Source organism: Pelodiscus sinensis, chromosome 2 (genome assembly GCF_049634645.1).
Source record: "Pelodiscus sinensis isolate JC-2024 chromosome 2, ASM4963464v1, whole genome shotgun sequence".
In the NCBI taxonomy this organism is placed as follows: Eukaryota; Metazoa; Chordata; order Testudines; family Trionychidae; genus Pelodiscus; species Pelodiscus sinensis.
This window is the reverse complement of record NC_134712.1, coordinates 160,549,936-160,566,173: the sequence shown is the minus strand read 5'-3', so window position 1 is coordinate 160,566,173 and position 16,238 is coordinate 160,549,936. Positions and strand designations below refer to the sequence as shown.

General features: G+C 41.5%; 1 long non-coding RNA gene across 2 annotated transcripts in view; it reads left to right on the top strand.

Moving 5' to 3' along the window:
* The first annotated feature begins 908 nt into the window (after positions 1–908).
* Positions 909–16,238, top strand: part of LOC142827255 (uncharacterized) — a 167,364-nt gene continuing 152,034 nt past the window's right edge. Inside the window, exons 1-2 of one of the 2 annotated variants that reach the window (XR_012901856.1) lie at positions 909–936; positions 12,310–12,360. This is a non-coding gene — a long non-coding RNA (uncharacterized LOC142827255). The remainder of the gene's footprint in view (positions 937–12,309; positions 12,361–16,238) is intronic. The other variant, XR_012901855.1, reaches the window with a different exon arrangement.

The window sequence follows — 16,238 nt, the reverse complement described above, 5'->3', positions numbered from 1 at the left end:
AAGTGATGCACAATTGTGGGTACTCCAAGAACAGTCACACACACTCTGGGGAAGCTATGAAAGAGGTGTGGGGATTACAGAGAGGGTATGTCTACACTTGCCCCCTAGGCCACCATTTTAAAATGCCAGTCTCCCGATTTAACTTGCCGTGTGTAGACGCAGTAGTTCGATTGGAAACTCTTCCCTCAAATTAACCAGTTAATTAGAGGGAAGGGTTTTAAATCGGACTACCGCGTGTACACGCAGCAAGTTAAATCGGGAGACCGGCATTTTAAAATGGCGACCAGCCTTGAATATGCTAATCAAGCGCGGGATATTTAAATCCCATGCTTGATTTGCAACTTCAGTATGCGTCATTTGCCTCCCTAGTTTGAACTAGGGGGCAAGTGTAGACATGCCCAGAGATTCTGACCCATAGCCTCTAGCCTTTAGGATCTCTCACAAGACAAATAAATCAGAGGGCCATTATTATGTACCTGTGCAACCATAGACCAAGATACTTCCTAGCCTATCATCAGAGGAAGCTGAAGTTTACTGGGGCAAGCTTTTTAAAGAAGTGTCTCAGCTCAAACTAGCCAAACATATCCAGAGAGGAAATAACTATGTAGAGCAATCTTGTTATTCTCGCAGTGGTGAAGACATCAGGTATTGTTATTAAATGTCAGTCACATCTGTTGTAGCTCAGCATCACAAGAAGAGCATTATTGAAATAAACAGACTCCACCATAGTGAGATTCTGGAACAGTGCTGAATGCATGTGTGATGGTTAAAGAGATGTGAGTAAAGTAAGAAGGGCTGGTGACAGCCTGCACCTGGAGAAGTCAGGGTTGATAAGGTTTAATTGATGATGAAGCCCAGCTGGGCAGGAGCTGGCAGAAAACCAAGGAGCAGTATGCAGCAAGGAATTCAGCAGTCTCTTAGAGAGGAAGGGAGCTGGTAAGAGACAAGGAGGTGGTCTAGGAGAGGATACACCCAAGGATACTGCCTAAGTCTGAGAAGGGTGAAATAATGGATGCTGGGAAGCGAGAAAGCTCCATTGGTGATCCAGGTTAGAGGTCAGAGCTGGAGAAGAAAGGTGTTCGGAGCTGCTTAGGGAAACAGCAACAGGGCCTCTGACTGAAGAGTTAGTGGTTGTTATTAAAATCTTTGGGCTAGAACTGAAGTAATGGGTGAACCCAGGTCCCCCTGCAAGCCACTGGGGAAGTGGCACAGCCCAAAAAACTTCTGAGACAGTCTAGAAAGACTTTGATACACCTGAAGTGGAAGTTCTAGTGACTTGGTCAGATGAAAAGAGGGCACTCTGAGTTATGAAGACTGAGCAGCCTCTCTCTTTAGAGAGAGGATGCATGAGAGACCACAGGCAGAGAAACTGAAGGAGGGGGATCAGATTGGTCACAAGCTAATCCCTAGATGAGTTACAGGGAGGTGCCCCAGTGGGGAGCAGCAAATAGGATAGAGAATGAATTCTGTTTCTAATGTATCAGTATTAACATTGTTTTATACTGTGTCTGAAATCTGTCTTTCGATTCCTCTTCGTTTTGTGATTTGTATGGCAAGCACATGGCTTTCCATATGCTTCATAGAGCTTTGCAGTGTAAATTGTTGAACATGACTGTAAAACAAGGTACAGCACTGGGAATATGGCAAGGTGTTACAACAAAGGAAAAGGTTGTCATTTGTGTGATTTTTTTTTTTTAAAAAGCTCTATTTATAACATCAATCTCAAATGAAATAGAACATTAGAGTGTGCTTTTCCTCCAGGTTACAAACTGCTAAGAGTCACCTTTCTTAAAATGCGATAACATTCTACAGCAATGATCTATTTAAGTAACTCTACTGTTAGCTGCAGTGGTTTTGCTTGTTTGTTTGTTTGTTTGTTTGGTAAAGGGTACTGAGAATACCAGCAGCAGTGCCCCATGGAGCCCGGGATCAACTGGGAGTTCACCACAGACCCAGGGCTCCATGCAGCACTGCCACTTTGAAATGCTGCATGTAGCTGGAGCCCAGGATCAGTGGGGGAACCTGGGCTCCACATGGTGCTTTTGCTTTTGAAATGTAGCAACAGCCCTATGGCTGTTGCTACACATCAAATGTGGAGGTGCCCTATTGTGTAATTGAATACTGGAAGTAAAATGCATCGACTAATCAATTAGTCAATTACTCAGAATTTAACATCTCTAAAAGACACAAACAAGTTTTGCTCCTAGTCCACTGTAAATATACAAACCCTCCATATTTATACCAGTGTAACAGACTAGAATTTGCCCTATGTTTTGCAGAATAGTTAAAGAAAGAATTTGCTGGATGTTGATACCCAACCACTCTCTGGTGGCATGAGCAGCTGTGTTGTGTTTTGACTACCCAGGCCAATATACTTGTTGAGGTTTATACCTGGAAAAATCTGTATAAATTGTAACTTTATCCTAGGCTACTTTTATATATTCCATGTGTTGCCCACTCATCTTTTCTCCTAAATAAAATACCTCACTTCGAGATCCTAAATCTTCCCGGACTCTCAGAAGCCAGAAATGATAGATATGTGCATTAAGTGCTATGGTAATTGTATATTTAAGCCATGTGTTTACTGGAGAAAGCTTAAATTATGTGAGAAATCTCATTAACTCTGGGCACTATCACAATTCAAAGCAACTGTGCCTGGATTTTTCTCTTTATGGTCTAGCAGGGCACCCACTGTAGGCTACAGGCTCCTCAGCCATCACCTGTCTTTTGTAAAGCCCCAAAACTCTCTCCCTCCTGACTAAGAGTTTTCTAGGCTGCCCAGTTCCCTGCCTACACTGGTTTCCCCTATTCCCCCCCCCCCCCCCCCCCGGGCCAGCTAGTCAGATTGCCAGGCCTTCTTTCAAGAGGCTGTAAACAGTATGGCTGTGTCTAGACTGGCCAGTTTTTCCAGGAAAAACTTGCCAGCTGACTACACTGCCGCTTGAATTTCTGCAAAAGCACTGACTATTTCATGTAAGATTGTCAGTGTTTTTGCGGAAATACTAAGCTGCTCCCGTTTGGGCAAAAGTCCTTTTGCGCAAAAGGGCCAGTGTAGACAGCTGAGATTTGTTTTGTGCAAAAAAGCCCCGATCGCGAAAATGGCTTTTGTGGAAAAGTGCTTTTGCGGAAAAGCGTCTGTGCCAATCTAGATGTTTTGTTCCGAAAATGCTTTTAACGGAAAACTTTTCTGTTAAAAACATTTCCAGAAAATCATGCCAGTCTAGATGTAGCCTATCAGTGCTGATAGGTATATATTACCTCCCAACATTTTTTAACATGCACTTTTACTCTTAATGTGAAAGCACTAGAAAGAAAACATTACAGTGGAAGAACCCACACACATACTAATAAGCACACCAGTGATCACCCCAATACCAACAAAGGTGCTGGCAATTATTGCAAACCTCACTAAGGGCTTTTTTTCCCTTTAGGTATGAGTTCTTAACCACGTTCACTCAGAAAAACATGTCCAGGCATCTGAGGGTACATCTGCACTGCAGGGCTTAACTTGAAATAAGCTACATAAACACCACCACCAACAGTATTTTGTACTTTTCAGGGCTTGATTTTTGGGAAACCAGTGTCTTATTGAAGACAAGGTGCAGTATTTCAATTATAGAAAATGTTCAGGAAGCCACAAACTACAGGAAGCCACAAACTACATCATTTTCTCCAATTAATTGTCTCCATAAGCTTGAATAGCAAATACTTAGTAAAGAGGATACTACTACTTTTGTGTTTGCCTTTGAGTGGGTGGCCCCATGAGTTAGCACACCTCCTCTTCCCCTTTTGATTCACTGGCTTTAGTGATTGTTTAGATCACAGATAAAAATTAGACTGAGTGGCTCCTCTGACTCCTTATTTGTATAATATCACTGAACATTGACTTCAGTGAATGTGGAATTATACTCTAAATGCAAGACAAATAATAGGCAAGGTTATATTAACAGAGCAATGGCCCTGACCCAAAGCCAGTCAAGGAGTAGTGGCAACACCGTGTCAGATGGAATCAGGCACTGACAGAGTACGTCTACACAGCACCATTATTTTGGAATAACTGATGTTATTTCAAAATAACAAAGTGTGCCTCTACACAAAAGCAGCTATTACAGCATAATGTTGAAATAATGTCCAGCTGGAATGCTTCTTACTCCGACTCCTGTAACCCTCATTGTATGAGGAGTAAAGGAAGTCGAAGAAGAGTGCTCTACTGTATTTTGAATTAAGTGCTGTGTAGATGCGCCCAAATTTGAAATAAACTATTTCGACTTGAGCTACACTAATTGCGTAGCTCAGGGGTTCCCAAATTTTTTGACACGGGGACCAGTAAATCAATTCACAAACTTTTGGAGGACTGGTAATGTTCATTTGCATATTCATTAATCAAATTATGAATATTCAAATATGTTGTTTCTGGTCCTCCCAAAACCCCCAGTGCCAGCTTTAGCAAAGCTTGATATGGTCATCCACAATATTCTTGCCAGCAAGTTAAGGAATATGGATTGGATAAATGGACTGTAAGACAGACAGAAAGCTGGTTAGACCAGGGTTTCCCAAACTTTTTACTTTAGTTGGAACCTTTTTTTAGTACTGTTTTTTTGCAGCCCAAAAATATAAACAAATAAAAAACAAACTGAGAAAATACCAGACATATAACATGTCTGATATTTTCTCATTAGGTAAGTTTTATTATTACTAGATGTATCAGTTTGTAGTTTCGAACTGCCTGGCTGGTAAATATGCTCAGGCTGCATGAGTGTGTCTACCAGCCAGATAGTTTGCAACTAATCGAGGGTGTGTGTGTGTGGACAATAGAATCCCCGGGCTGGACTAACTCATGCTTTGTGCAGGGGGGGGGAGGGGTGCAGCACCCCGAGATCCACATATGGCCTGGTCAGTCCCACTCCCCGGTACTGGGCCGCGGCTCATAGTTTGGGAAACGCTGGCCTAGTGAGATTGCGGAATCTCCATCACTGGAGTTATTTAAGACCAGGTTAGACAGACACCTGTCAGATGAGCTAGGGCAACTCAACTTTGGAAGCCCCAGGGACCACACTGATACTTACAGAACATGCTGAGGACCTCGATTTAAGTATGGTTGCATATGCAAGCAAATATATATAAATAGCTTCTTTCACACTGACAGGCATGAATATAAAGATTAAGGCAAGACTACACAACACACAGGCCCCATTTAAGTCAATTCTGCTGATATTAATGAAATTCAATATTTACCTGATTTCTACCTGTGACAGCACTTTTCATGAGCAATGACAGTCTAAGAATTTAACTACTAGAACACATATCAACAGAAGATCATTACACTGACCACGCACGGCAGGGACAGGCCGGAGCCTACTCCAGGCAGAGCCGGGGGAGAGACCCAGCTCCACATATTGGTGGAGCAGGGCCCCCAGCTCTGTAACTTGCTGGCACTTCTGGGTTCAGGGGCATGGGGCCCAGTTCGACCGAATTGGTCAAATCAACCTAAGGCCGGCTCTGCCGGCAGCCACCAGGCTGGCTGAGGCCCAGAAAAGTGTCCGTGGAAATCCAGAAAAGCGTCTGTGCCAATCTAGATGCTCTGTTCCAAAAATGCTTTTAACGGAAAACTTTTCCGTTAAAAGCATTTCTGGAAAATCATGCCAGTTTAGATGCAGCCCTGGAGAAAGAGACACCAGAAGGTAGCTGGCAAAAGACAGTTACTAACAAGAGGATGTAGCATGAAAAGAACAGAAGTTTTGGATGGGTTTTACATTATGAAATATTATTATAACATCGTATCATGCAAAAACATTAGGAACTCTGATTTCTGAAAAGAATCTCAGTTTATTTACTAAACCTTAACTTTCCAAACCTTCCGATTTACTGGTCTGCAAACAATAGATAAGTTTGGCAGATGAGGTATCTTTAGGCATCTGTTCTCTGGAGCGTATACATTCAATAGAATTTGAATGCCTATAAGCAGTTTTTAAGCGCTCCGAGGGAGTTTAGGAGCACTAGTCTGTGGTGCACATAAACTAAAGACCAACAGAGATGACACTTAGAATTCATTAAAATCATAAATAGACTCCTGTCATGTGCAGGAGTCAGTCTAGATGATCATGCGGGCCTTAAAGTCAGAGATTTCACTGAGAGTATGCCAAAGAATTCTCAATACCACAGACCATTACTGATGCTGCAAGAATGCAAGGAAGAATACAGCATATGCTAACTGGCCTTATACAATAGAACTGGTGAGGAAAAAATTGTCAACAATTGACATCATTCCAGGCACGAACACCTTTGATGGCTCAAATTATGTGACTTTCAGTGATTACTCAGAGTAACTTCACATAACCTTTATGAATTGTGGCAATGACTGCAGCTAAGTGTGTCATTCTTTGAATTAGAGAGGAAATGATGGAAGTCCATCTACTTGCAATTAATGGCTGAAGTCAATGACAGAATTTGCATTGTCCAATATATGACCTTTTAGCTACAATATAAATTCAGATGTGCATTGTGAGGAGAGAAGCTCATGAATCTTGAAGTGACTTTTCCCCTTACATGTTCATTAGACAGTGCAGATAAATAAATGTTAACAAAAACAAAGAGCTTGAGGAATCTCACTATAAATATCTATACACCTCAGTGTTTGACTTTCAGTACCATGAATCTTATGGTGCCTTAATTTTATAAGTTCTCTAACTGCTACAAAGTCTGAAAGTAATACAAGAAGTGGATTTCTAATCTAAAAAAGAAAGCCATAGAATTAAAACAATCTATTTGGGAAAAAATCTTCTGTGCCTTCTTTATAACTTCACTATTGAAGCAAAAAGGGTGCACACCCATTTTTCCATTGCACCTCTTCAGTGAAGAATAAAATGAGGGGAAAAGATTCAAAATATGTGGTTCAATTATGTATCTGCTGGGTTGAAAAATCCATATATGACTGCACCACTAATGTACAATAAGCAAAAAATGAAACTGATTATAAAGACAACAAACTAACTTCTGTAACCTCAGGATCCAAATAAAATAATAATAATAAAAACCCCTATAAAGTGAATATATGGTATAAGCAAATTCAGTATTTAAAATTGTTTAAGTTTTAAATGTTATTAGAAAGGGAAGTAAGATGTCAACATAAAAAATCATATGTTTAAGGTATCAATTTAAAATCAGCACAAATATAACTAAAACAAAACTTCAATTTATACTTTAGTGGCAGTGAGAAGGGATGTTAAGTTATTTTTTTAAAAATGTTGCACATGCTTCACTTGGATGTGCTTTGCTCCAGTTTAACTATCATTTATAATAATTAAAACATATTTGCTTTACTGAGCCAAAAACATGCTAGGTACTTTATGTCCTATATATGAGAGAGAGAACATTGCAGGATCTTTATGATAAGGACAATCTATGGACTCCAGTCCAGAAAATACTTATGCCCACTTACACATTGTTTAGGTGAGCAACCCTATTGATTTCCTACTTCATTCTGAACATTTTATCTGGGGAAACTTGTGAGTAAAGTTCTGCAGTGTTTGCAGACTATGGTCCAAGAGATGACATTCACCCCTATGTACATGGCTAACACAAAAGCAAGTGCTACACTTAAATTCTCCATGCTCAAGGGAAAGGGTGGGGAACCTTTTTCAGGTTGGGGGCCTCTGTGCCACAGACAAATCAGTTGGGGACTGCACACAGGTGAGAAGCAAAAAACCAAACAATAATAAAACAAAGCCCTTACGGACGTGGCTACCGACTGAGAAGGAGAAAGACACATTCACCTCATACACCAGAGCCAAGCAGGTCCCAGGCTAGTAGACTGTGTGCTCCAGCCCTGTGGTGGGACAGCGAGGGTGCTAGATCACCAGCATGTGCTCCTGAAAGCTGGTGGCAGAGGTAAGCCCTGAGTGAGCCTCAAGGGCTGGATCCAGGCAAGCCAGTGGCCACATCTGGCCCCCAGGCCTTAGGTTCCCCACTGTTCCTCAGGAAGTAAGGAAGTTTTACTAGCCTTCTCTTAGGGCTAAATTTTACTCTAAATGCATTGTTATTTGTTAAGCAAGAATGTCTTTTGCTTATCATACTGGTGGATACCATATGCCACTCCAATCAGGAGAGAAAAGAGGGGAGAGGATATTTACAACTATCTGGTTATGTTATGTGAGGAAAAAATGGCAGTACTGTGCTAATAATTGATGAGAAATTGTTAGAAGCATCAAAGGGAGTTTGTCTCAAAGAGGGAGCAATTTTTTCCTTTAAAAAAAATCACACACAATCTTGGCTGATGCGAAAGGAAAAAATAAAGATTGTTATAAACTAATTACATGCTGTAGGTGCTGGGACAAACACACAACAGAATATGGAAGAACAGAATAGTTTTGAGCCTAGAACCAGAGAGCAAATATTTATATAGCAGTTAGATGGAATGCTCAGTTTTCTTCCTTCCAGCTATGGGATTGTTTAACATGCTACATCTTCTGCAGCTGGACAGAACAATGAATGTGTCCTTGTGTTTTGTTTGACTAAAATCTGACATCTGTTTCTTTTCTCTATTTGTTGGTGGTTGTGTTGATTTGAGGAGTGAATGTGATACTCATTTAAAAAGGACTGAACTGGCAACCATGTAGATCTAAATCTCTTCTTTTTGGAAATTTCTGCACTGTTTGGCCAATGCAACCCTTACCTGGAATACTGTAAGGCTGTGTCTACACTGGCACCTTTTTCCGGAAATGCTTAAAACGGAACAGTTTTCCGTTATAAGTATTTTCCGGAAAAAGAGCATCTACATTGACAGGATGCTTTTCCAGAAAAGCCCTTTTTCCGGAAAAGCGTCAGAGGCCAAAGTAGATGCGCTTTTCCGGAAAAAAGCCCCAATCGTCATTTTCGCGATTGGGGCTTTTTTGCGGAAAAGACTACTGTGCTGTCTACCCTTTTCTGGAACAGTTTTCCGGAAAAAGGACTTTTGCCCGAGCGGGAGCAGCATAATTTTTCCGGAAAAGCAGCTCATTTCTTACAGTAAGTCGTCACTGCTTTTCCAGAAATTCAAGGGGCCAGTGTAGACAGCTCGCAGCTTATTCCGGAAAAGTGGCTGCTTTTCTGGAATAAGTGGCCCAGTGTAGACACAGCCTAAGAGTGAGAGATTGACCATTCAAAATCTATTTAGTCCTTGGACTCCCTTCTGAGACTGACAATAAAAGATGTCCATAAATACAAATTGAGATACTAGTAGGTTTAGTGCCATGGTTGCCTTTCCACCCAGACATACTAAATTAAGAACTTTGTTTATTTCAAATGGGGGCACTAGACACCCCTCAGAAAATAACAACTTTCACACACAATTGAACTGTTCTGAATTCGAATTATCAACATAGAGGTCTGGGACTCATTAGAGCTGTATAAACCCTTCAGCATCAGATTGTGTGGTACATTCTGGCCCCTTTGCATCATTTTGGTGGCACAAAGAAACTAGGAACTAAGGACAAGCAGTCTGATCTGGCCATCTAAGAATTCCACAGTGGGAGAATTCTTGCTACCTATGCATCCCTGACATAAGAGGTGTGTCTGGGGTATGCTGTGCTACACCTGGTGGATAGTGCCTTGGAAACCCCTTTTAAAGAGGGAAACAAATGGGGTTAGGAGGAGGCAGACCTCTGGGTACACCAGCTAACAATGTATTACAGCTAGTTAGAAACAAAATAAACTCCTTTATTTTTGGAAGATTCCTGTGGTTATGCTGTATCTATTTCCTTCATAGTGACAGCAAATAAACTTAAAATCACTAGTATATCAGACATAGAACTTGTTCATTTTGAAAGAGATTACAAGGCTGAGACAAAGTCTCCATTTTGGGTATAGGGTAGCTGTAAATGACAGTCTTTCAAAATATAAGAAAGCTTGTAGAAGTAACCCACATACAAGAATAATAAGAACCATAAAACACTGCAAATGAAATGTTCCCTGTGCCTTCAGATTTAGGCTAAAGTGAACGATAGTTACTAATGTTACCAAAGTACATTATTCATTAAAATCCAGGCAGGGACAATTCAGATCCAAGCAATTAGCAGATCATTTTTTATTATTCTCAGAGTCATATGATCTCTCTCCATAGACTCCTAATTCCCTGGGGCTAAGGAAGTGCCTGAGAAAAGAAAATGAAAATATTTAGAGAATTATTTTATGTGTTTCTCTCTGTTTCAGCTGTGCTTAGAAGGATTTCTGGCTGCATCAGTGACTTGGATTAACATTGTGACTGAACTGTACCATCAGTGGTTTTTAGGATAAGCTCTGAAGCTGAGTCTAAACTACTAACCTCTTCCACAAGTGCATAGATCGCACTCTCATTTGCATTTCCTCCTCAGATCCCTTTTGCGCAAGAGGTTTTTGCGCAAAAAGCGCTATGTAGACTGCTCCTTTTTGTGTAAAACCTCCCTTTTGCTCAAGAGCCGTTCTTCCTCATTTGCTACTCTCTTCTTTAGCCTCATTAAAAACTGAGCTTAAGTATTTAAGATGTTGGATCATGCCTAGATAATATTTGATCTCCACCCCCATCTTCTTGGCAGTCCAACTTCTTTCCTTGTTTTCTTATTTATGTGGGGATAGATCTTTTTACTATGGTTTTAATTCCCTTTAGACTATCCAACTTTGCTAGGCTTTTGGCAGTTCTTATTTTATCCCTACAATTTCTGACCTCCAAGAAGTAGCTTTTCTTGCCAATCCCTTGTAAGTTATTCTGCCTTCTCTTTAATCACCTGTTTGAGATGCTTGTTCACCCAGGTTGTTCTGCAACATTTCTCTATTCTTTTTTTCTCCTTGCTTGGAATTCAGGCTTCAGATATCTTCTACAACTTGGACAAAATAACTCCAAACTTCCTTCACATTCAGATCCTTGAGTTCTTCACTCCTGTCCACTTCCCTAATTCCCTTCATTTTTTAAGCTAGCTCTTTTGAAATATATGTTTTATCAAGATATATTTGTTTATTCTTCCATTTTGTTTAACCTGAATTCAATCATCACTCAAAACCAAGGTTGTTCCTTAATAGGGATGTAAAATCCTGTTTCGCTAGTTAACTGGTTAAACATTTCAGCCTGTGGGCTGGAGTGCCCCTTTCTACCTCACACCATCCATCATGGTTGGGCTGGAGCAGACCCCATGCAGAGAAGAGGCAGAAGCTGCAGCAGCGGGGAAGAGGCTGCTGCTTCTGCCCCATGTGAGCCTACTGACTCCCATCCTGTGAACCCTGTGCAGGATGGGAGCTAGCAGCCCTCTCTTCCTCTGCTACTGCTTCCCACTCTGTGAGGCTGCCAACTCCCACCCCATGCAGGCAGCAGCCCGCAGGGCTGGGCCATGGGCAGAGGGCTACTCCTGGGTAATGGTTAACTGTTACCAGGTAAGCATCACTCATTAAAAGTAATGTTTACCAAGTAACCTGTCAACCAGTCACCTAACCTCTACAGCTAATTCTTCTAAGAGGTCCTCAATACTCACCAATACCATATCTAAAATGATATAATCCCCTGTTGGTTGAGCAACTGTTTGGTAAAGAAATCTGTCATCCAGGAAAATGCATCTTGGCTTTGAACCTATATTTAGGAAGTTGAAATTTTCCATAATCATAGACTCATAGACTTTAAGGTCAGAAGGGACCATTATGATCATCTAGTTTGACCCCATGCACAATGCAGACCACAGAATCTCACCCACCCACCCACTCCCGGAATATTAAAGGTCTATAGAACATGACCTATGAAGGAAGACTGAAAGAATTGGACTTGTTTAGTTTGGAAAAGAGAAGATTGAGAGGAGACATGGCAGTGGTTTTCAGGGATCTAAAAGGGTGTCACAAGGAGGAGGGAGAAAACTTGTTCTTCCTGGCCTCTGAAGATAGAACAAGAAGCAATGGGCTCAAATTACAGCAAGGGAGGTTTAGGTTGGACATTAGGAAAAAGTTCCTAACTGTCAGGGTGTTTAAACACTGGAATAAATTGCCTAAGGTGGTTGTGGAATCTCCATCTATGGAGATATTTTAGAGTATTTTAGATAATGTCCGTCAGGGATAGTCTAGACAATACTGGGTTCTGCCATGAGGGCAGGGGACTGGACTCAGTGACTTCTCGAGGTCTCTTCCAGTCCTAGTGTTCTATGATTCACCAACATCCCTTGCCTGAAATCTGTGTTATACTTCTAAATTTTAGGGTTCAAAATTACAAAATGCCAACTTGTGTGTTATGTAGTAGAAATCCAGTCTTAACTAAACATTTGAAGAATGTTTAGGAGTTGCAGCAACAAAATATTACATAAAATCCCACTTTTTTATTTACAGGTCTTAAGAAAAAAGAGAACAAAATACAACACTTGCAGCCTCAGAAGACTGGTATGTATATTTTAAATGATCAATATTCCACTGGCAGGTTATCTGAGGACACTGCTTCTTTTATGTCTATGTCCCGTTCTGGTGAAGGCTTTCTTTCCTGTTCTTGCCTGCCCAAACCTTTGATTGTTCCTGCAGACTGCACTTGAGGACCCTGCAACCTGTCCAAAGGATGGCCTTGTCAATTATTGTTAGGTCGGTATGAAAGTGGCAACTTGTTGAAGTGGCAAGTATTTCTGCTCCAGTGCTCAATCTCAAGCCTCTTTTGGGGAGATTTACTGGGGAACAGAGAGCCAACAACTTGTATTCAGTGTACGGATGCAGGACTAGAATCAATGTTACAAGAAGGTGCTAAACCAAAGCAGAAGGGTATGTTTTGGGTCCCACTTTTGAGGATCTGAACACTGAAACTGATTGCTCGTATTGAGACCACAGTTTCAGGCTATAGACACTGAAGCCAAAAGAACCTGAAATCTCATCTTTTGCCTTCTAGTTTGGGGAATGAAGGCACAGCAGACTGCAATTCATGCAGGTAGAACATAGGAAGGCAAGAGATGCCCCACTTTAAGACCTTAAGGGACACAGGAATCAGCAGTCTCAGTGAAGGAACTTTGAGAATCCCAAGACAAGGGAAAGAGGAATGGCACTTATCAGTTAACTACCTAAACTATCTACATTAAACTATATTTTCCAAAAGAAAATTAAAGATCTGCTCAGCAAAGGAAATGAGACAGATGTGGGGGGTACTTCCTCATACACCGTAATGTACGACTAACATCCTGGCATGGGAACATTTCCATGTCACCCAGACACAGCACTTGAAAACAGTTCCAGAAATGGAATACCAAATCTCACATGTAGTACACTGAGGCTCTTAAAGTACAAATGCCTCAAAAATTGCAGTTTTGCACAACCCCAGGGTTAAAATTCAGGTAACAAAAAAGTCTTGTCTGAATAAATGGCAATGCACTTTAAATGTTTCTAATTATAATTTTATCTTCTGCAGTTAGTTAACATTTTGCTAAGATTGTAAAATTCAGAAGTCTGATGTCTAAGGCCAACAGATAGTTGTGGCTACTTTTCATGTTCATTTACTACAAATCAGGCATTGGCATGTGTAAATATATCTACATGCCATGAGCATTTGCAATCAAACATGCAAAGTAGGTGTACAAGTTCCTCTACTTGCCAAGAATTGAGCATTAAAATTGTAGAGAAAATAAAATAATCTTTTACTTTTAAATATTATTACAGGATTGTTATGAACAAATATTGAAGTTCAAACAAAATTGGAGTTTCCAAATGCTATTGTTAGGAATAAAGCCCCATTTTAGCTTCATGCCCACCCACCAGTGATAGGCTTAGGAACACAATTGAAATTGTATTCAAAGTTATTTAATAGTTTATTCATGGTACAAAGCATTGCTTATCTTCTGATAAACAGAGCAAAGTGGAAACAGTTTTCCTTTGAAGACAGATATTACAACTTCATAAAACATTATGAACATTGACAAGTCCTAAATGATTTCAAAGTTTCATTCACAAATAGGTATCCAAACAAAATACTAAAAAGGTACAAAGGCCAACAAAGATATTCAGCAGTGCTGAATATCTTCAAGTCACAATGGTATTTTCCAACTAATAGATATTTGTGCTACAGCAAAAGCTGAGTAGATAGAAGTGCTGTAGCTCTGTTGACTTCAGTGGAGCTATGCTTATTTACACCAGCTGGGGGATCTGGCACCATTTTCCTACATAACTGGTTCAAAATAGGGAGTAACTTTCTATTCATCTTAATAACTGCTTTAATCAGAATCCAAGTAACATGTTTACAATTTCTAAATGATCAGAAATGGAAATTAAAATTTACCAGCCCTAAGAAAAAATACAAGCTTATTTTGCAAACCTTCCATGAAAAAACTTGTGTAATTCAGGAGATATTAACAGTGATTTCTGGCCTTCCAAAGTTAACCAAACCATATGGCTTTCTGTGAAATAAGGTGTACAAGCAGAAATGAGAGAGAACATGTGGTTTTATTCATGATATAAAGTACAACTAAAAGATTAAAACAAAGGGAAAAACTAGCAATAGCACCGAAGCAAAGAGTAATCCTAGGATTTTATAAATGAGCCATGTTCACATTCACATTTTACTGTATAATAAGTAGTAAAGCAGGTCTACTTAACATGCAGCGTGTTTGTTTGTGGCCTGCGATGTGGTTTGGGATTACGCAGGGCTCAACACATGGCCTGCGAGTGAGATGGACTCCACTGGGAACACGCTCCACAATGGTGAAGCGGGCTGAGCATTGAAAGACACAAGCGGACAGGCTGGCTGGAACAGACGGGTGCAGGGTGTCGGCGTTTCTAGCCTCCAGGGAGGAGATGCCTGGAGCACCAGGTCATTTTGCTTTGCATTCATGCCTGTCAGTGTAAAAGAAGCTATTTGCATATATTTCATACATATGCAACCACACTAAAGTTGTGGCACTCAGCATGTGCTGTGAGTATCATTGTGGTCCCGGAGCTTTCAAAGTTGAGTAGCCCTGTAGTAAAGGGATGAAGCAATGGATGGTTCTGCGGAATTTTAATGGAAGAAAGGAACTTTGAACTGGTTATATACAATTGGTGTGTTGCAAAGCCAGAGTCCATCCAATACCTGTTACTAGTCCTTATTTTTATTTATAGTAGGGTATGTCTACACATCAAAGTTAATTCGAAATAACAGCCATTATTTCAAATTAACTTTACTAGTGTCTACATAGCGAAACTGCTATTTCAAAATAAATTTGAAATAGTGGAGCACTTAGTCTGAATTTGGTAAACCTCATTCTACGAGGAATAACACCAAATTCGAAATAGCTAATTCGAAATAAGTGCTGTGTAGACACTTATTTCAAAATGGGGGCCTCCAGCCTTCTTAGGGTGCCCTGGTGACCACTCCAGCCTCAAACAAGAACATTCCTCTCCCTCCCCCATCCCCGGAGGCCTTAAAAGAGTTGACTCTGGCCACAGTGCCTGTGCCAGCTACAAGCCTGCCATCCCAGAGCCAGCAGTCACTGCCCCTGACCCAGTGGCCCCAAAACATGAGCCAGCAAGCCATTGGCAGCCAGCCCTCCACCACTCCCCAGGAGCAGTCTGCCAGCTCCCAGGAGCCTGCCAGGGCCTGGAAAAGGCGGGCGCCTTTCTGGTCCAGGGTGGAGATCAGGGTGGACCTTACTTAGGTTTGGTGGGGGGATGCCTCTGACATCCATGATCTCCACACTAGATGGAGGAACGTGGCTGTCTATGGCAGGATAGCTGCCAGCCTAGCTACCAAAGGCCACATGCGAACCCAGGAGCAGGTTCGCATGAAAATCAAGTTGGTCCGGCAAGACCCCCCAATCCTGAGCCCTGAGCTTCCCCTCCCCCTTCTTCCCGTTGCTTCCCCCTTCCACCTCCCTCATCCCAGGTTTTCCCCTCCCCTCTCCCACACTTTCCTCCACTCTCCCACCTCCTTTCTCCAGTCTCACCAGTTTCATCCTCCCCTCCCCCCCAGTTTTGTTAAATAAAGAGAGTTTGTGTTCATGAAAATACGTGTATTTTATTTGACATCAGGAAGGGGGATTAGGGAGGGGTAAGTGGAAGGACGTGAGGGAGGAATGAAACACAAGCCCCCAATGGGGCAGACCAGGGAGGCTCTTAGTGCTCCTCAGGATGGAAGCTATCCCACAGATCCTCCTGGATACTGACAGCCCCCCGATGGGCCTCCTGGATGGCAGCCTACAGAAAGAGCAGCCAGGCTCGCATCAACACGTTCACAAGAAGCACCAGAGTGCCCAGGGGCACCTCTGACTCCATGTTGCAGAGTGCTGTGATGTCCCCGAGTGAGGGCAACCAGA